We start from the raw sequence: 21617 nt of genomic DNA, 5'->3' as shown, positions 1-21617 counted from the left end.
GTAATGGAGATAATTAATGAAAACCTACTGATGTATTACACCTATAATAAGAACATTTTCTATTAGTATTTTATATCAAAAATATCTTAATAATTCCACACATTTTAAGAAAGAAAATTTTTATTATTAAACACTTGATTTCAATCATTTGAATAAACTTAAGACTCAACCCTCCTTGATAGCAGAAAACACAAAACAATCATTTGCTCCAGACAATGTTTAGTGGGTGAGATAGGAATCAATATTCTGATGGCTGCTTTCATTTCCTGATTTCTCAGAGTATAAATAATGGGATTAAGGAGAGGGGTGATCATAGAGTAAAACACTGAAAGAAACTTATCTACAGAAATAACTATTAAACGGGAAGGCATAGATGAAGCTAGCGGGACCAAAGAAGAGCGTGACCACAGTGATGTGGGCCAGAGAGTGTGGACAGAGCCTTGGAGATGCACTGGAGGAGTGCTGCCAGATGGTGACCAGCATGACAGTGTAGGGACATGAGCAAGAGAACAAAGCATACCAGGGACAGGAGCCCACTGTTCACAATCACCAGGAGCTCTAGGATGTAGGTATCAGTGCAGGCAAGCCTGATGACCACGGGAAGGTCACAGAAAATGCTGTCCACAGTATTGGGACCACAGAAAGGTAAGCCCACTGTGAAAACCATCTGGCTTGTGGTATGTATGAACCCAACTGCCCAGGAGAGCAGTAGAAACACAATGAGCACCTTATGACTCATGATAGTCTTGTAGTGTAAGGGTTTGCATATGGCGACATACCTGTCAATGGCTATAGCTATCAGAAGAGATATCTCTCCACTCCCAAAGAAATGCATAAAGAACATCTGGGTCATACAGCCCCACCAGGAGATGGTCTTACGTTCTCTAAGGAAGTCCAAAATCACATTGGGAATGCAGTGGAGGAAAGACTAAGATCACAGAATGATAAATATGCCAGAAAGAAATACATGACGGAGATATCGATATCACCAGAGATCACAATGAGGAGGTTTCCCAACTTGAGCCGCACATAGACAAGAGTGAAGATTGCAAAAAAGAACATTTGAATGTCTTGAGCACTGGAAAGTCCCAGCAAGATGAACTCAGAAACACTCGATGTGTTATTCAGGAGATCCATTCATCCCTCTGCATGAGTTTGTCAGAAGTTGTCTGAAAGGGGAAAACACACAGGAAGTCACAGGGGCTAACAGGTCAGGGAACCTAATCTTTCTTAAGCCGCCTTTTTTTTTTCTTTTTCTATTTTTTTTTTTAATTCAAGGAAGCAGCCCTTGTAGTCATGCAACTTGCGTGTAGGTATTTTGAAGTTGTAGATATTCCTCAGAACCACAGGACTGTAAAAATGTGATGGTTTTGGAGCCAACTAAATCAAATTAGTGTCTTGATTAGTACAAGGTGAAGTCATTAAACATTTGAGAAAACTTGTCTTCCTTCGTGTTCAGCTCCAGATATCAATATATGAGGGAATATTTAGATTAGTAGAGTTACAGAAAAAAGTTTTCAAAAGCATCAGGGAAATAGGTTTTTATCTTTCGTGGGACTCAGGAAGTACACTACTAACACAATTTTGTGACATCCTCAGGATGCCCTAAAAAAACATTTGCCATACCAAAAAAAAAAAAATATTGCTGAAATCACATGATGTGCATTATGCTTCCTGAAATGAACAAATTAAAGACCCATATTATTCAAAGTTGAATGTTGAGAGACCTAAGTAGTTTACTGAGATCAAATCAAATTACTGAGGTTTTCGACTTGAATGACCCAGATTGACTCTGATAACTAGAGATGTTCACTTTACCATTGGCCTTACTCTTCTGTTTTGGGATTAGATAAGTGAGTGTATCGCATCTATGCATTCTTATCCTACTTTTGCAAAATTGGATGAAATGATAATTTCTATTTGATATTTTGTTTTAATTGACACATTTTCATTTATGTCATGAGTGTGTAGAAATAAAGCACTATAGTTAAGATTATGAACTAGTAAGGTTACCAAAGTAGTCTTGTTCAACTTTTCTCTCTTAAAGAGATATAAGTAATAAAATGAATGAATCATTTACCATCATGAACCCAAAGAAAGAAAGGGAATGATGTAATATTTATGTAGCATCTCTGGATAGTTACTTCTCTGCATTTTTCCTTAATGTACTTTTGACCTTTAACTTTTTCAAGAATGGAAATAATTCACAGATATTGTCTTACATACTGAGGTGGACTCACCTAACTAAACCAAATTTTAAAAAATATACATAAAGGGAATTAAGTCAGTCCTTGATGGACATAAGTCCACTTCTTTCAGTACTTCCCTTGTTTATCTATTTTTGCTCTGTTGTTCAACTCTTATTCCAGGCTCCATGATCATCTCCAGTCTTTTTTTTTAACTTTCTTCAAAGCCTAGAGTCAGACTTAATGCCAAAATGAGAAAAGAAAATAGCATATATTTGATTATTTATGTGCCTTTAATATTTTAATCACACAATATATAAAGATACAATATATCTACTTAACCATGAAGAATATTTAATTATATGAACTCGGATATGTAAGGTTGCTATCAGTAAGACACACATTTTATTGTAAGTGGCCCATACTCTAACCATGATATTTGACACTATCACTCAGAGTAGCATAAAACTTCCTTCTTTCACATACTAATAGAATGGAAAATGGAAGTCTTTGCATGTGAATCTTCATTTCTTCTTAGTGCTTTGTACTCTCAATGCAAGACAATTGTTTTTATCTAAGCTACAACCCTTAGACCTTATGTGTTTTTCTAAAGTGTGCAAGTAAGTAGATTTGTAGGTGTTCATGGACTTAGCAAAGGTGAAGTCCTAGACAAGATGATTTCTCTCAAAACTTTTTTTTAGCAGATTATTGTTTGTTTAAATATGGCTATATTCAGACTATTGTCATAAGATAGTTCACCGTATATTCCTTTTCATAATTCCTATCAAGTGTAATGATAGCATCAATATTTTGTAAGAGAATTCTGATTCTCTAAGCCATGAATCTAATATTTTATCCTTATATCTATTATCTCTCTCTAAAAATAACTGCATCACTAGAAACAAATATGAAACTTCCTCTACATTTTGCAATAACTTAAAGAATAAAGTCATTCAACCTGATCAGTATAAGGAAACAATTAAAGCACCTTGAAAACATATCCTTTTCCCTAAGCATAATTTATTTGCCCTGGATTACTGTATCATTATTTTAATTCACAGTGATCACAATTACAGTGATTTTTGTATCTGTTTTCCATTTGTATAAAAATCAGTTTTCTCCAGGATAATTTCCTCTTTGCAGCCCTCCTCTCAGTTATTATTTTGGCATTTGAATTTTATCAGTATGGACACACTTACATTGTAGATGAAACCAGTGTGATAGATGTGGTATATGGGTAGGGTAACATGTCAGGATTGTGTAACCTGACCAGTTGCACTTGGACTTCAGAAATAACATCAATATGAAGTCCTAGATACTTGGTCTTCATCATCCAGTAATTTCATTTTCTGCTCTGAACTTCAAAAGACAAGAGTATAAAAAGGTATCCCTTGACAGGAGGAATAAAGGAGAAAATTCATTTGACTGTTTTAAGTCCTCAGAGACTGGCAGTACAAAGTAATTGGGATTGTTAAAAGAGTTTTTGCCATTGCAGAAAATGAGACTCCATTTTTCACTTCTCAAATTGACGATACCCTAAATGCAACAGTCAATAATGAAGAAGGTGTTGGAAGATGTCACTAGTGGTGCATTATGGGAGTTTTGTATAATGTTTTTTGTTTTGTTGTAGTTTAATTTTTAAAGCAAGCATTGAGAAATGTTATATTTAGACAAATATTAACATTCAAGATTATTTTAACTGAACTTTGTTAAAGTCAAAATTTTCACATTTAAATTCAAATCTGGGAGAGAGGACAAGATGGCAGAGGAGTAGGGGGACACGCTCAACCTCTCTCACAAACACAACAGAAAAAGCACATATACAGAATAAATGACTCGCACAGAACAGCAACCAATCGCTGGCAGAGGAACCTAAACTCCAATAACGGCAAGAAGTTCGTGAGATTACGGGGCAGAACGGGAGAAAAGAGGAGAGTGAGAGAAGGTGAATCCGAGTGGGACGGGCGCTCCTGAAAGGGAACCGTGGAGGAGAAAGGGATCCTGCACCCTGGAAAGTCACCTACACGGGAGAAAGATCAAACAAACCGGAGGAATCTCCAGATGCAGAGAAGAGTGTAGCAGTAAGTTGGAGTACGGAAAAGCCAATCAAGAACCGAACGGACCATCTGAACTATGGGCACAGTCACCAAAAATGGAGACACCTGGGTGGGGGCTGGGCACCGAGAACTCGGCTCCAGAGGTTAGTCCGCGAGAAGGGGCTGGGGGGGGCAAGGCAGAGCGGAAACTGCTTGGGAGGTCTAGAAACCATTTGATGGGGCAGAGACTGCCTGGGAGACTAGAAAACAAAGCTGTCACAGAGAAAGGGAGCAATACTCTAGGGGCGGGGAAGTGGAAAGCCACATCAGAGGGAACCTGGGAGAAGAGCCTGGTCTGCGCCCTTGCTGGGGAGGGGAGAGAAGAAGGGGTGGGTCCCCATAGAATACCCCCCATGCCACAGCAAGCTTATAGGCCCGCTAGGTACCTGAAAGCTGTGCTTCCCAGTGCATCCCCTCTCCCCACCCCCGCCACCCCCGATGCTCTCGCTGAACTTGGGGCTGCCTGCCATCCAGGAGGGCTGGCCTCAACAATTGCCTGAAGCCTACCACCGCAGGGGCTGTCCCTGCACAGGCCTTTTTGCCCTTTGGAGGGGCTACACTTCCGCAGAGCAGCATCAAACACCATGAGCCCCCAAGAAAAGGCCTGCAGCCCAGAAAAGCTAGAACAAGCCTAGCCAGGCCGGGAATAGATCTGCCTAATTCTCAGATGGTTTTTCTGAGTTGGGCTGCCCCGGGGAGGAGCCTCTTCAGTTTCCAGTGGCCCTGCTACCCGCCCAAGCCCCCAGGGGGTGCCCTAGTGGATCAGCTGCATAGGACTGCCAGCTCCAGGCAGGACCCCCTATAGCCCAGAAAAGCTGCAACAAGCTTCGCCCAGTCAGGAAAAGATCTCAGATGGTTTTCTGAGTCAGGCTGCCCCAAGGAGGAGCCTCTTGTGTTTCCAGCAGCCCTGCTACCAGCCCAAGCCCCCAGGGATGCCCCACTCCCACGGAATAGCTGCTCAGCACCACCAGCCCCCTAGAAGACCCCCTGCAGCCCAGAAAAGCTGCAACAAGCTTGGCCAGACTGTGAAAAGATCCACCTACATTCTCAGGCCATCCTTCTGAGTTGGGCTGCCCTAGGGAAGAGCCTCTTAGGTTCTCAGTGACCCAGATAGCTGCTCCAGCCCCCAGGGGATGCTGCACTCCTGAGGAACAGCTGCCCAACACCGCCAACACCCTGCAAGAAGCCCACAGCCTAAAAACACCAGAGCAAGCTCTACCATGACCAACTGAAATCTGCTACCCATCGTGGTGTGGACCTCCCAGTCCTGTCTGCCCTCAGAAAGTCCTCCTTTGCTTCAAAGAAACACGGCTAGCCCCATCAAACACTCCAGAAAAGCCACACTGCCTCAAAAAGATTGACCAACAACGCCAGCCCTCAGGAAATATTCCACGGCAGTGACAAGGCAAACACTGCCCGATAACAGAGAGTACAACTCCCTCAGGAGAAAGAAAACAACAAGCAAGATGAAGAAGCTGAGAAACCACCCCCAGTCAAACCAACAGGAGAACTCACCTAAAACAGTCAACAATGAAACAGATCTCTGCAGTCTGACAGACCTGGACTTCAAAGAGAAATAGTGAAAATACTGAAGGAATTAAGAGAAGATAGGAACAGTAATGCAGATACCCTCAGAAAGGAACTAGAACATATAAGGAGGAGCCAAGAAAAACTAGAACATTCATTTGCAGAGATGCAAACGGAACTAAGGGCAGAAAAAAACAGAATGAATAATGCAGAAGATCGAATCAGTGATATGGAAGATAGAATAATGGAAATCACTCAATCCGGTCAGCAGACAGAAAACCGAATCAAAAAACTGGAAAGCAATATAAGAGACCTATGGGATAATATAAAGCAGGCCAATCTACCCATAATAGGAATTCCATAAGGAGTAGAAAAAGATAAGGGGATGGAAAATATATTTGAAGAAATTATCGATGGAAACTTCCCAAATCTAAAGGATGCTGGGTTCAAGATACAAGAAGCACAGAGGGCCCCAAACAAACTGAACCCAAATAGACCCACACCAAGACACATCATAATAAAAATGGCAAAAGTTAGTGATAAAGAGAGGATCCTAAAGGCAGCAAGAGAAAAGCAGAATGTTACCTACAAGGGAACCCCCATAAGAATATCAGCTGACTTCTCTACAGAAACAGTACAGGCCAGGAGGGAATGGCAAGAGATATTTAAAGTGCTAAAAGGAAAAAATATGCAACCTAGAATACTCTATCCAGCAAGAATATCATTTAAAGTAGAAGGGGAAATAATTTTTTTTTTTCCAACACACAAAAACTTAAAGAATACAGCCACACAAAACCCAGGTTAAAGGAAATATTGAAAGGGCTTCTCTAAACCAAAAATAAAGGAAGGAAAGGGAAGAAAAAATAAAAGAAAAAAAAAAGAAGAAGAGGAAGAACTAGGACTGAGGAAACCGCAATCAGAGAGCAGTCACTCAAATAAGCCAGCATACAGATTTAATCATGAACATGCTTCAAACAAAATAAAATTAAAAAGAAAAAAATAAAAAAGTCATCAAAACCATAAAATGTGGGCAAGGGATGTTAGGAAGTAAATAACCCTTTTTGTTTGTTTGTTTGTATGTTTCTCTTCTTAATTTTAATATAGTAATGAAGTGTTTGAATTTACAGGACCATCAGGCTAAGAGAACCATTCAGAGAAGATGTTTTGGAGTTCCTGCTGATTTTGTGGCACTGGTATAATCAACACATACACTGGCACAAGTTTGCTTTCCATGTCCACAGGTCTTTGACCATCATTACTCTCTGAGGACATATAAAATATTTAATCTAAGAAGAGTTTTCTTATAACTTAATTAGTTAAACTTACTTTTCAGCAAAAGAAATTCAGTAGTTGTCCAATGAACAGATATCTACTGACCGTATAATTTACTGTATAATGGAGAAGATATGGAGCTAGATTATAGAGCATTAGAGTAATCATCTGATATCACAGCTAAAGGATCACTTTTTAGATTGTGTCCTGATCTCTTGGGGTAGCATCCTTTAGGGTATAATATACACTGTTTTTTATCTTTTAAATTTTTTGGCTGTACCTGCAGCATGCAGAAGTTCCCATAGCAGAGATCGAAACCATGCAACATCAGCATCTGAAGCCACAGCCACGACAATGCCAGATCCTTATCTCCTAAGCCACCAGAGAACTCCTACACTCTTATACCATGACTATCATAGGTCATTTTGTCTCTAACAAAAGAATCTATAGGCTTGGGAACAAGGTTATTCCCTATGTATCATCGATCCTTACAAGTCACTTGTATAGAATTAGTGCTTTCTTTTCTCACAACTTTATACTCTTTAGTTCTTGGAAGTTCTGAGACATGCTTTCACCCGGAAATTCATTACTATTTCCATTAACCTCAAGCCATTTCTGTCTCTCAATCATTGTGTTTTTCTTTCCAAAAGTCTACCTTGTAAAGAGAAATTTACCTTGATCATCAGGAGAAGAGGCTAGTACTGCTACTTTCAGTGCTTAAGTGGAGTCATGGAAGATGTAAAAAAAAAAAATACAAATTGAAACGTGGAATTGAACTCTTCATAAGAAGCCATTATTAAAAATTAAAAGAGTTACAGAGATTAAAAGTAAAAGGATATAAAAAGAAAAATTATGCTAATATGTTGTTGTTTCACTGATCTGTGATGTATTATCTTATATAGCTGCTGTAACAAATTTCTACAAACTTAGTGACTTAAAATAGTAAAAATTTAGTTTTGAGTGAGAAGTCTGATGCAAGTCTCACTGGGCTAAAGTCATAATGTTGGCAGAGTTGCACTCCTTTCTGTAGGCTTTGGAGAGAATCCGTTTCCTTGCCATTTTCAATTAAACCAAAAAAAGCAGAAAAAGTGGAATATATAAATATATGATGTCTGGCAAGAAAGCAAATCTTAGTTTAACTGTAATGATAACCTCATTAAATGTAAAATGTCTTTCATTTTTCACAACTATTGTCACACATTTATGACATTGATAAATGATGTGTATATATATTATATATATATATATGACAAATCTCACAAGATACCTGTTTTTTGTACAGTCATATTCAGTGTGTACTCCTTTACATGTATAAGCATATTTGAAAAATTATTTATTCTTTCCTTCAAATTAGTATTCCCCTCCAGGACTATTTTCTTTTTTTTCTTTTTTTTTTTGGTTATCTATTTTATTTTATTTTAACACGGTGGTACCATTTATTTTATTTTATTTTATTTATTTTCCCACTGTACAGCAAGGGGGTCAGGTTATCCTTACATGTATACATTACAATTACATTTTTCCCCCAGCCTTTCTTCTGTTGCAACATGAGTATCTAGACAAAGTTCTCAATGCCATTCAGCAGGATCTCCTTGTAAATCTATTCTAAGTTGTGTCTGATAAGCCCAAGCTCCTGATCCCTCCCATCAGGTAGCCACAAGTCTCTTCTCCAAAGGACTATTTTCTTTCACCTGAAGAACTGACATTAATATTTATTTAGTGCAAACTCTTAGACAACAGATTTGCTCATTTTTTAATGAATATATTTTTATTTCACTTTCACCAAAAGACTATGAATTAATCTCATTTAGACTTTTAGCTTGGTATTATTTTCTTTCAGCACATTAAAGACATCACACCACTGTCTTCTGGATGCCATGTTTCTGTTATGGGAAAAGCTGTCAGTCTTGTTCTTTTCAAATCAACATGCATTTCCTCACCTAGAGACATTTAAGAGTCTTTTATTTTAATCTGTCATATATTTACATGTTTGGGTGTTTTCTTGGTCTTTATTCTGCTTGTGGGTTATAGAGGTTTTGTGTATGTGGATTGATGTCTTTCATCAATTTGTAAACAATCTTGGTATTTATCTCTTCAAATATTGCATCTTTCCCATTCTTTCCTTTCCTTTTACCATTTGGACTTGTTTTTCACCTTTGTAAGATATGTTCATTGTATCTCACATATCTCTAAGGCCCCTTTCTATATTTTTCAGACTTCAAATTTGCATTTGCATTTCAATTTGTGTGTTTTGTATAGACTTAACTTCCAGTTCACCTTTTTGTATTCTTCTCTATTTGATCTGTTTTTAAACACACTTAACAATTTTTCTAAATTTCAGATTTTTTTAATTCTAGAATTTCCTTTTAATTCCTTTTATGGATTCCAATTGAAATTCTCTTTCTCTCTCTTACTCTCACACTTTTGTTTAATGTATTTACTGCATTGTTTTCTATAATCTTGAACATACTAATAGCTATAATTGTAATGTTTTATTTATATTCATATTCTGCAAAATCTCTGCTTATCTTTAGTTTTCTATTTTTTATATTTTGATAATCTATTTTATGCTTTTATATTTGTAGTGAGTTTTTTATTAAATTATACATACTTTTTTATTAAAATTATTTTATACAGGCCCCAGATCATGTTACTTTCCTCAAGGTAGATTCATCTATCTCACTATTAGATCAATATAGTGGAGGTTAATTCTCTTAATCCACTGTGTCTCCAGTAGGGGCACATTCACCCTCCAGAGGACATTAGGCAAAAATGGAGATATTTTTGATTGTTTACAACTGAGGAGATGCTACTAGCTCATAGTAAGAAGAGGTCAAGGTACTGCTGAACAATCTCTAGTGCATAGGAAACCTTCAACAACGAAGAACTATATATCACCAAATGTCAATAACATCAAGGTTGAGAAACCCTGCTTTAATCCAAATGGATTTTTTTGTGTTTAAGCTGATTTTCAGCCCTCATAACACTAAGACTATCTATGGTTCTTTCATAGACCTCCAGTATTAAAATTGAACCCTGACATATTCTCTAGACTTCTCATTCATTTATGTAAGATTTAACTTTAGAAATAATGGAAGTGGACATAGAGACAACAGAGTGTAAGGCTTCCATTTTGCATGGAGATATCTGGTTATACTAGAGCAGCTCTGGACTGTTATTACCATCATAGGCCATGTTTCAAGTGATGGGATCCTGGAACCAGCAGTCAGAAAAGTGACTTCTGTATCTTCCAACTTCATAATTGCTAGGAGGACAGTAATTCCTTTTATATACCAGTTTGTTGGTAATGTTTTTGAATTTGCTACTGGGCACCACATCAAATTTGACCCTTACAGTACTTTCCATGATTTTGTAAACACCCAATGCCTTATAGTACTCTCATTTAATAAAAATAATAATCAGGACAGTTTAGTTACTAGTCCAGTAATTATTGGCACGCCAAACACAAACATTATTGCATTCAGAGTGAAAAGATTTTTGAGTGAACTGAAACTTGTCTCTAAGATTTAAAAAATAACAACTAGAAATCACAACAAAACTCGCCAAAACTTTGCAATATCAAGTTAAATAGTTTCATGAAATTTTCAAGGGAATATGACACCTTTCTTTTCTTCCCTCCAGCAAATTAAGAACAAGATTTAGGTCTTCAATGTCATAAAAATATTTAACAGAATGAATCTTTCTACTTAATGATATTTTACTGTACACAGCCCTTTATTCAGAATCTTGAGGCTCTTGCTGTAAGTCAGATAGGAAACATTGGTTACTCTTTTACTTAATATCTTTGAATAGTCTCTCTTTGAAATTTGAATAAATTGAAATTATTGGCATCATCTAAAATACATGAATTTTTTCATCTACCAATATCTCCAGCTTCAGTTCCTCCCACTTTTGCACTCACTAATTACACTACAGCTACACAATTTTTTAGGGTCTTCAAATATACCAAATTCATAAGATCTTTGCATCTGTGTACATCATCCTCTCTACCTAGACTTTTCTGTCCTCAGATAATTGCATGGTTGTCTCTTTCAAGTCATCTGAGTATCAGTTAAAATCACTTGATAAGATTTTGCCCAACAAGCAAACATAAAGTAACTACCAATCCAGCTCTATTATAACATTATGTTTATTTGCCTCAGAGTGCTCTCTTCATATATTATGTTTTTTTTTCAATTAATAGTTTAACCTATTTTTATCCACTTGAATGAAATGCCACGAGACCTGGAATTCTACCTGTTTCATTCATATACCTAGAATAGTGCCTGGGGATGATTGGTAAATACATTATTTGCTAAATGATTGACTGATTCTGTAATAAATAGATAAATAATTCCAAATGAACTTTCTCCCTTCTTGCTTTTCTCATCCTTCTATTGCATCCAGCAAACCATATGCTGACTCAATAACCTCCTCATGGAAGCTTTTACTTCCTGGTTGCGAAGAGTATAAATTACAGGATTCATCAGAGGAAAGATTACAGTGTGAAAGAGAGAAACCACTTTGTCAGCTGGAGAGGCTCTGAAAGGGCGAGTGTAGATGAAGATGGCAGGTCCAAACATGAGAAACACAATGATAATGTGTGTGGTGCATGTGGAAAGAGCCTTGTTCTTCCCTTCAGAGGAGTGTCCCTTTACATGGCAGAGGATGACTGCATAGGAGGCCAGAAGCCCAAGAAAGCAAAGGAGGGTGAGCAGGCCACTGTTGGAAACCATCAGGAACTCCACCACAAAGGTGTCGGTGCAGGCCAGCTTGATGACCTGTGGCACATCACAGAAGAAGTTGTCCAGCTGGTTTGGGCCACAGAAGGGCAGGTAAAGAATAAGAGCCACTTGTACAATGGAATGAGTAAAGCCTCCAAGCCACAGAGCCATGAGCAAGGCACTAGCAGGCCCTGGGGTTCATGACAGTTGAGTAATGAATGTAAAGGACGACAGATGGCAATGTAGCGGTCAAAGGCCATCACAACAAGAAGGAACATCTCCCCCAGCTCCAAGGAAATGCAAGAAAAAGAGCTGAGTGATGCAGCCTCTGTAGGAGATCACCTTCTTCTCAGAGAGGAAGTCCACCAGCATCCTAGGAGCCACAGTGAAGGAGTAGGATGCATCCAGGAAGGCCAAATTCCCCAGAAAGAAGTAGAGTGGAGCTGGGAGGCCAGGGTCTGACCTGATGGTGAGGATGATGAGGAAGTTTCCGGGGAGGATAATGAGGTAGAAAATTAAGACTAGAGTGAAGACTAGTAGTTGAGTACCTTGAGACTGAGTCAGACCAAGGAGGATGAATTCGGTTACTACTGTGCTGTTCTCCCTCTCCATCACTGATCAGTCTGCAAAAGAACAAGGAGCGAATATATATTTATAATACAAAGCATTATAACCACCTTGTTGTCTATTCCATAGCTCCTCTCCAAATAAAAACAATGTTTTCCACAGCCAACAGTTTGCTAGCTGAAAACAACTTATGCTCCATAACTCTCCTATGCTTTTAGTTAACTTTCTACTCTTCTATTTCCTGATTCCCTAAGAAACTGTTTTTATCACCACACTTGCATTCCTGTTTAACCATGTGCTTGTATGTAATTGTGCTCCTATAGGAATCTTAGCTATTTTTGCTAAGTATGTTAAGGATCTCCTAGTTAAAACAAAACAAATAATTATTAACTGTGTAAAGTTCCCATTGTTCTTCTTGTTAGTGGGGCACTGTCTCTATTGCTTAGTTTGGTTGCTGGGATTTGGTCCCCTTCTTCATCTCCATAAAGCAAAGAAATTTTGCATATGCTTCTTTCTTTCCATTCCCATAGAATCCTGAGTTCTTGGTTTGAAGATATGCATCTTGTTTTCCATGCCGCTTTGTTTGTTCATTTGTTTGTATGTTTTGGCTGTGGCAAATAGCAGCTTGATGTAGGATCTCAGTTCCTAGATAAGGAATTGAACCTGGGCTTAACCACTGGACTATCAGGGAACTCCCTGAAATCCATGCCACTTAACATTATATGTTTATTTCTTTTCTCCCATTCTCATGTACATACCTTCTATTCTAATGATTCTCAAATGGTGCTCATCACAGAGATAGATGATAGGTGTGCCTCAGAAGGATATTTCTCTTTATAAAATGAATTCCTAAAATAGCCCCAAACAATGGATCTTACAGGGACAGCCTTTTGTTCTAGTCCGATAAGGCAAAGGAGGATTGTCAGTGTAGGCAAGGATAGAGAACTGAATGTTTCATCATCTCTAACCTTCCTTCTTTTTTCAACTGATGCAAGAACACATCTGGCACTGAAGATGCATGAGTAGAGAGGGTACCTATATCCCTCCTCTCTTTCTCAGAGTGCAGACACACAGCATCCATCCTCAGGTGACAGGGAGCAAGCCTAGATTCTGATTGCTCTCAGACTAGTTCCTCTTTGGAGACCTGATCACCATCCTAGTATCTCACTCCTTAATCTTTCCTAGTTCATTTACTCTTGTTTGTTTTTTTTTATTTTTTTATAATTTCCTATTCTCTTCCTTCTAATTCTACCTTAATACACTCATTTTCTCAATGATTCTTTTTTTATATTTTCTTTAGTTTCTTTGATGGGATAATATAAAGCATGCCAATCTACATATAATAGGGATTCCAGAAAGGGAAGAAAAAGAACAGGAGACTGAAAATATATTTGAAGAAATTATGGCTGAAAACTTTTCAAATCTAAAAAAAGGAAATAGATATCCAGATACAGGAAGTGTAGAGGACCCCAAACAAGTTAAACCCAAATACTTACACCAAGATATACTTTTATTATTAAATTTTATTCTTTTATTTTTTTCTTGCAATTTCTCTTCCTTTTCATATCCCTTGCTCTTCCTTCCGTATTGCTTGCTTCCTTTTCATTCTCTTACTTCTTTTTTGTCACATTCTTTCAGTCTTAACATTTTTTTTTCTGTTTTGTTCTCTCTGTTTACATACTACTTCATTATATCCAATACCTGTCTTTCCATTAATTCTGAGATAACATATTTTTCTTCTCATTCCATAGTAGAGCTAGCATGGTAGGTGCTTTCTAAGTATTCCCTTAGAATGGATTTTTCTGCAGACTGAAAATGCTTAACCAGGCCTTCAGTTCTAAGCCTTTTCTGAATATTATCCCCATTGAAATTTACTTGGTCTCAATCACTCATTAGTTACTTCACATTCTCTCACATATTTTGTCTGCTTTTAACTCATTCTGATAAAAATGAAATGATTTATCTTTGTGCTCTAAAATAAATCTCAACACCACACTTGCTAATGTAAATATATTTAATGAAAATTCAAAAATGACAGTTTGGTTTATGATACTGTATTGATTCTGTATTTTAAGTCATTATACTAAACTATTACCTATTTTATAAGTTTTGAAAAATATGGATCAGGCTGAAGGACCAAAAATATTTAATTGATACTAAAGTTGTGTGTTCAACTTTATTCCGTTGCACAAATCTTCAGTCAGATAATAACTTACACATTAAATGGAATAGTTAAATTAGGTAATACACATTGCTACTGTCCTTAATATTCCAAGATTTTAGACAGTATCATCAATATTATATGAAGAGCCCTGGCCATGAATTATTCTGCCTATTAAGTTACTATTTCTGCAGTATGGTAACTGTATTACCTTTGGGGAACTCATTTAGTTTTTAATTTTTTTTAACCTTTAAAGTAGAAATGATAGAGCCACCTTCTGCTCCACATGGTTGATAGGAAGATCAAATGAGATAGTTAGTGGCCAGTATACATCTACTTAAGCTGAATAGAAACATTCAGTGACTAGACACATGCTAGTAAAAAATTATAAAGTGGACACCATGTCAGTAGATCTTTAGGAACTGCCCTGAAGGTAATTCCACAAGAGATGGTGGCTGCTTAAATCTGAATCATTTCATGATATGAAATTGCGGAGTTTCAAAGAAGTGTCCATGTAAAGTTTTCTTATCTAATTCAGCTATGGCTTGTAAATCAAGTCTTTCTTTTTTAACATCCCTAACTATGAGCCTTATATTGGTTCATGTTAGGACTATATACAAAAGAAAACATTTATGCTCACTGATTGTGGAAACCAAAAGATTTGTAAACTTGTGAAGTCAGGGGAAAAATCATTTGTATGATACCCCAATTTAAATCCAGGTGGTGAATCACCTAAATCTATTCACATTTTTACTTCTTTTGTAATAGTTGAATTAAATATTACAGCTCCTTTAAGATAATGTTATGGAAAGTGATATATTTGAGTGATAGGATAGAAAGTGCTATATATATTTGAATTTTAGAGCTCACATTTTCTCTGTCCCTGCCACATTATTCTATTCTCATGCATTTTTAAGGCAGCAAATGTCTGAAACAAATACAGTATTTTTTCTATTTCTTCTTCCTCTCAATTTCTTTCAAATATAAAGAAAGAGAAAATTTTCACCTCACTGGGGAACAGTGCTACTCACAAACAAGCAGCTATTATCTTCCTTCTGATGAAAAGGAGATTAATTAGTCTGGAATGTTATCTTAAATATGTGTTCTTTTGGTGAAACAACATAAATTCTGAAATCTGCTCTACAAGTTGTGATGCAATAGGGGATATGCTTTGGGGTTTTATAGCTACCTTAAGCCTGCAGAGTGCTTCCAGTGGGGATTATTAGAATGTCAGCCTAGAACTAGACAAAGGAAAAGACTCAAATAGTTTAAGCATTAAATGTTCAAAGCCAGCTAAGGCCACACAGGTCTTATTAGGTTTTAGAATTTGACATTTCATCAGTGACAGTGACAATGGAATGGAACATATGTTTATTAAGCACAGTGAAAGTAGAGAACCTGGGGAGGTTATTTTAGAATCTTATAAAATTCATAGAAGTGATGAGAAGGCATTGATATTTAGTAAGAAGTTAAGTTGCAACACTAAGTCAAGTGGCGACTATGTTACTAACTGCATATTTTTGTGCAGAAGAGTTAGAGACTATATTATACTCAAAATTGTTCAGGAATGATTCTCCTTAAATAAGAGATCTTCCTGATGTCTTACAGAATAGTCTGTCTAGGGACATGCCCTCTTAAATAAAAGAATTTCTCTATTGTGATCTTGGTATATATGGTTATTCATTTTTTGAATGTGTAGTTCCTGCGTTCTGCTATAGTAGAATGTAGATCTTTTTTTGTTTTTCAATTAAATAATGTTACATGGATTAAAAAATATTTAATTGTACAAAAAACCAACTTAGTTTTTTCACTATACATTAAAAAGAAAGCAAAATAATCTGTCACATTAAGATTAAAATAAAAAACTTTTACAAAAGAAATGCAGTACATGATATATGATCAAGTATGCTTTTATTCAAATTTGTATCCAGTTCAGCCACAGAAGTAGTAGGAAGTGTTGAAAAGTGGAAGAAAGAGGTAAAGAGATGAAAATAATGTCATTTACAGTTTTTTTCCTGTTATAATCTGTGCTGAAAATAAATGACTTTGAATATACAACATTTTGTTTGTGTGAAAGCTTATCTGTGGTATAAATTCCCAGGAGGACAGACAGCTGGAAATATGATAGTTGGAAAAGAGAGAACAAAGGGAGAAAAATGGAAAGACGTAATGGAAAAAAAAATTGGAGAAAGAAGTTGACACAGAGAATCGATGCCCACAAAGATCCATGTACCACAAAGGGATGTATGCAGATATAGAGAAGGGTAGAGCAGGGAAGGGGAAGAGATGAGAAAGCTGGAAACGCAAAGTCTTTTGTTTTTGCTTTCTGTTTTTATTGTGTTTTATATAATTACAGACTTCACAGGGATCTCACTTCTCAGAAGTGATGTGTGAGATAAATTTTAGTCTTTTGAGAGGCCTCAGGGAAGTTGTAGTGCTGGAAGCATGGATCAGTTCTTTCCCTCCCCAAGGAGAAACTGAGTTGGAATTTTTAATTGCTGAGTGATGTTCTATTGTATGGATATAACATATTTTAGTTTTATCCATTCATGAACATTTGGGAATTTTTTTAAATTAAAGTATAGTTGATTTAAAATGCATGCCAATTTCACATTCTTTTTTAAAATATTCTTTTCCATCCTGGTCATTTCTAGGATATTAGATAAGGTTCCCTGTGCTGTACAGTGGGACCTTGTTGTTTATCCATTCTAAATGTAATAGTTTACACCTACTAACCCCAAATGCCCAGTCCATCCACTTCCTCCCCACAAGTCTGTTCTCTATGTCTGTGAGTCTGTTTCTGTTTTATAGATAGGTTCATTTTTGCCATATTTTAGATTCCACATGTAAGTGATTGGTACAATATTTGTCTTCCTCTTTCCGACTTACCTCACTTAATATGATAATCTCTAGTTGTATACATGTTGCTGTGAATGAGTTAGGGATGTTTTAAATTGTTATTATTATGGTTAAAGCTACCATAATCATTCATGTACAATTTATTTTGTGGATATGTTTTCATTTTTTTGTATAAATATTTGGAGTGAAATTACTGGGTCATGTGTTAACTCTATGTTTAACATTTTGATAAACTGCCAAAATTTTCTTCAAAGTGGTTGCATCATTTTATATTCCACCAGCAACATATGTGTTCCTGTTGGCGTTGTTATTATCTGTCTTTTTAACTATAGCCATCTTCATGGGTGTGACACGGTTTCTTATTGTGAATTGGAATTGTGTTTCCCTCTTGACTAATGATTTTCAGCATCTTTCCAGATGCATATTGGCCATTTGTATATCTTTTATGGAGACTTATTTATTTAGGTCTTTTGCCATTTTTAGTCAAATTGTCTTTTTATTCTGGAATTATGTGTTCTTGTATTCTGGATACAGTCCCTAATCATATGCCTAATATATAAACATCTTCTACCATTTTGTGCATTGTCTTTTCCCTTTCTCCTTCTCTCATTTATGCTGGGGATATTTTTGTTTGTTTGTCTTTTTTTTTTTTTTGATTTTGAGTTTTCACTTTTAAAATGTTTCTGTGAGAGTGTGTAGTCTGTCTGAAAATTAATGAAAGAAAACCTCAACTAAAATTGGAGTTGGGAAGTACTGTAAAGGGAGCTCTCCTGCCTACCACACATCCTCAATTACCCAAAGAGGAAGTCATCAGGTACTCACCTGGGTGGAAGGAGATGTACCTTGTTCTCACAAACAGGAAGGGGAGGGGTTCCTTTTGTGGCTCAGTGGGTTAAGGATCCAGACTTGTCTCTGCGGAGGCATGGGTTGTATTACCAGTTGTTTAAGCACATGGTGTTGCCACATGTGGCTCAGGTTCTGTCTCTGGCCCCGGAACTTCCATATGCTGCGGGTTGCAGCAAAACAAAAAATCCAAACAAATAAACAAACAGGAAGGGGAATCACTTTATTGTCCTAAAAAGAGGAAGGAATATTTTCTTCTTGTCCAGCAGCAGGCTCAGCCAGTGGAAAGTGCCTAAGCTCAGACTTCACCTCAACTTTTACTGTCCTCTAGTTAGCTTTCATTTTTACTTGCATATTACTTTCCTTGTCCCATTCTCCTTACTATAAAAGCTTCCATGTTATGGAACTCCTTAGAGTTCCTCTCTGTCAGCTAAGATTCTGCCTGACATGAATTGTTTGATAATGCCAAGTAGATCTTCAAATTTACTCAGTTGAATTTTGTTTTTTAACATCTGTTCTCAAGTTACAATTTTTTTTCACTGAAAATTGTGTTTACTTCTGCCAAATACCTAAACATAACACCTTGAAATTGCGAGTTAAAAGAAAATTCTCACTTGAGATTTGGGACATATAAGAATTTGATTACAAACCAAACAACAGTTAGGGAAGCATTTATTTTCATTTCCACGAAAAATCAAATTTGAGACGCATTTTTTTCTTTTTGTCCGCTTCTGTTGATCAGGCTGTCTTCTAATTATCTATTTTTTTTTTCAAAATCTGAGGTCTCAGCCTGGTGGCCAATCAGTCCCCATCCTTATTCAGGCACAAAGCCTTGTCCACAATGCTCTCTCAGATTCAAAGTTCTATTAGCAGCTCTCAAGGCAATGGTATTCTGTAGATGTTCTCACAGTAGTCAGTGGTTCAATGCTGGTTTATTTTCCTGGAATGGAGTTCAAGGTTCAAACTGGGACTCAAGTGTGATCTTTTTACTTTGTTTGTTGATTTAAAAATTATTTTAAATGATTTTAGAGATTGTGTATATTTTGTAACCCAAGGGGGGGGGGAGCTCGAGTCCACTTACTGACACAAAAATCATACATAATATTTTACCAAATGATGTGTAATTCTATCCACCACTGAATGTATAATTTACCTTAAAACTGGCTAGGATTCCTTTAATACAGGGAGTGCTATATTGTGAGACTGAGATTTTTAAATTATGTAGAAATAAAACCGAATAGAATTACTATGGCAAATATTTTTAAATTGTGGTATAATTCAAAATTTTAAAAGTATGCTTCAATTTTTCATTGATGCCTCCACACTCATGATACTTCTCAGAGCATGTGGTTTCAAGGCTGATTGATCCTTTATACTTCTATTGAAACTGTGCTTCCATTGACTTTTTTCCCCCTCTGATATCTTATATTCACTCTTGCATCTTATAATCACTATACTATCAAATTTATTCTTATTTTTCATCTTGTTGGTTCAGGAGTTTAGAATTATATTTTTCCCATTGTTGTAAACATTGTTTCAGTCAAGAGTTGCTCAGGTTACTTCACTTATGATAGTATAAGGTTATGACTATCATTAACAATCAGTATTTGCTAACATAATCTCTAATAGTATAGCACATATTTTTATATTTATTTCTTTAATAATATATAAAAATTGACTTATAAAGTATTTAATACTTCATATGTCTATTTTGCTAAAGGTCACTAATTTTCCTATGTGTTATAATAGCATTAAATGTAAATTTAAAGCATTTTATTATTAATTTATTCTGAACCTGTTGTAATCTGAAAAAAGAGAGTGAAACCATGTAATACACATAATGTATTCAAATTCTCTTAGCATAATATTTGAAAGCTGTGTCGGTTATACAGTGTTAAAATCTAGAGGTTCTGTGTGGAGATAACATTTTGGAACCATCATTTTCTCATGGCCTCTTGCATTTTCTCACTTCTCAAAGTGTAAATAATAGGATTGAGTAAGGGTGTGATAACAGTGTAAAATACAGAAAGGATTTTATTGCCTGCAAAACTACTGAATGGCAGGCATAGATAAAGATACATGGCCCAAAGAACAGAGTGACCACAGTGATGTGGGCAGACAACGTGGACAGGGCCTTGGAGAGCCCTCCAGATGATCTTTGTTGCACAGTGACCAGGATGACAGTATAGGAGACAAGCAGCAGGAGGAAACAGATAAATGAGAGCAGTCCACTGTCAGCAATGACAAATAATTCCAGGGTGTAGGTCTCCATACAGGCAAGCTTAATCACAAGGGGAAGGTCACAAAATATATTGTCTATGATGTGGGGGCCACAGAAAGGCAAGTTCACTGTTAATACCATCTGACTCATGGTGTGTATAAAGCCAATTGTCCACGAAAGTATAACAAACCCTTTCAGCAACTTGTGGCTCATGATTGTCCTGTAGTGCAAGGGTTTACATATGGCTCATATCTGTCAAAAGCCATGGCTATCAAAAGAGTCTCCTCAGCACCTCCAAAGCAGTGCACAAAGAACATCTGAGCCATGCAGCCCCACATGGAGATGACCTTGTGAGCAAATCTCTGATCATCTTGGGTGTGGTGACTGTGGAGAGACACATGTCCAGGAAGGAGAGGTTTCCAAGGAGGAAGTACATGGGAGAGTGAAGGGTGTAACTGAATGTCACCGTGACCATGATGAGAACGTTTCCCAACACAGTAGCACCATAGATCAAGGAGAATGTCACCAAGAAGACAAACTGAAGTTCCCATCCTACAGAAAATCCTAGTAAAATAAACTCTGTCACTACAGATCCATTTTTCAGATCCATTTACTCAACTCAAAAAGATTCCAGAAGTTCTTTACATACAAAGAGATCTTTTTTAAAAAGCCACTATTAGCACCGATGCTTTCTGATTTCTATTTGATGAATAATAGTTGGTGATATGAGAGCATATGATCTTAAATCTCAGCTCTTTTGAGGCAAATCCTTGCATTAGTGTTTTTCACAGTGAAGAGTTTGTGTGTTTTCTGTAAATATAGATATTGTGGTCTAGAAATAAATATTGATATGATTCAATCTTAACATATGGATTTTGCTTTAGTTGTAATTTATTATGTAAATCGTCTTTCCTTTTTAGACATATTCATAAGATTTAGAGTGTTGTGATTAAAAACAATATATAGTAATTATGTGATTACTATGTGATAAGATCTCTTGTGTTTTGCATGTGTTAACACACTTAGTGTTCATAACAATCCTATGAAGTCTTATAATTATCCTAATTTTGCACATAAGAAAACTTAGCATGGATGTATTAAATGACTAACTCATGATTGCAGAGCCAACAAGGACCACAACTGGTACTCAATACCCATCTA

General features: G+C 36.6%; 3 pseudogenes; all 3 read right to left on the bottom strand.

The window, feature by feature from the left end:
• Positions 1-158: 158 nt before the first annotated feature.
• Positions 159-1137, bottom strand: LOC125136718 (olfactory receptor 4K13-like; annotated as a pseudogene).
• Positions 1138-11475: 10338 nt separating this feature from the next.
• Positions 11476-12417, bottom strand: LOC125136432 (olfactory receptor 4N5-like; annotated as a pseudogene).
• A 7755-nt stretch (positions 12418-20172) lies between these two features.
• On the bottom strand, positions 20173-21066 carry LOC125136908 (olfactory receptor 4L1-like; annotated as a pseudogene).
• Positions 21067-21617: the final 551 nt, after the last annotated feature.

This window comes from Phacochoerus africanus, chromosome 9 (genome assembly GCF_016906955.1).
Source record: "Phacochoerus africanus isolate WHEZ1 chromosome 9, ROS_Pafr_v1, whole genome shotgun sequence".
NCBI classification, from domain to species: domain Eukaryota; kingdom Metazoa; phylum Chordata; class Mammalia; order Artiodactyla; family Suidae; genus Phacochoerus; species Phacochoerus africanus.
This window is presented reverse-complemented; position numbering and strand designations above follow the sequence as displayed.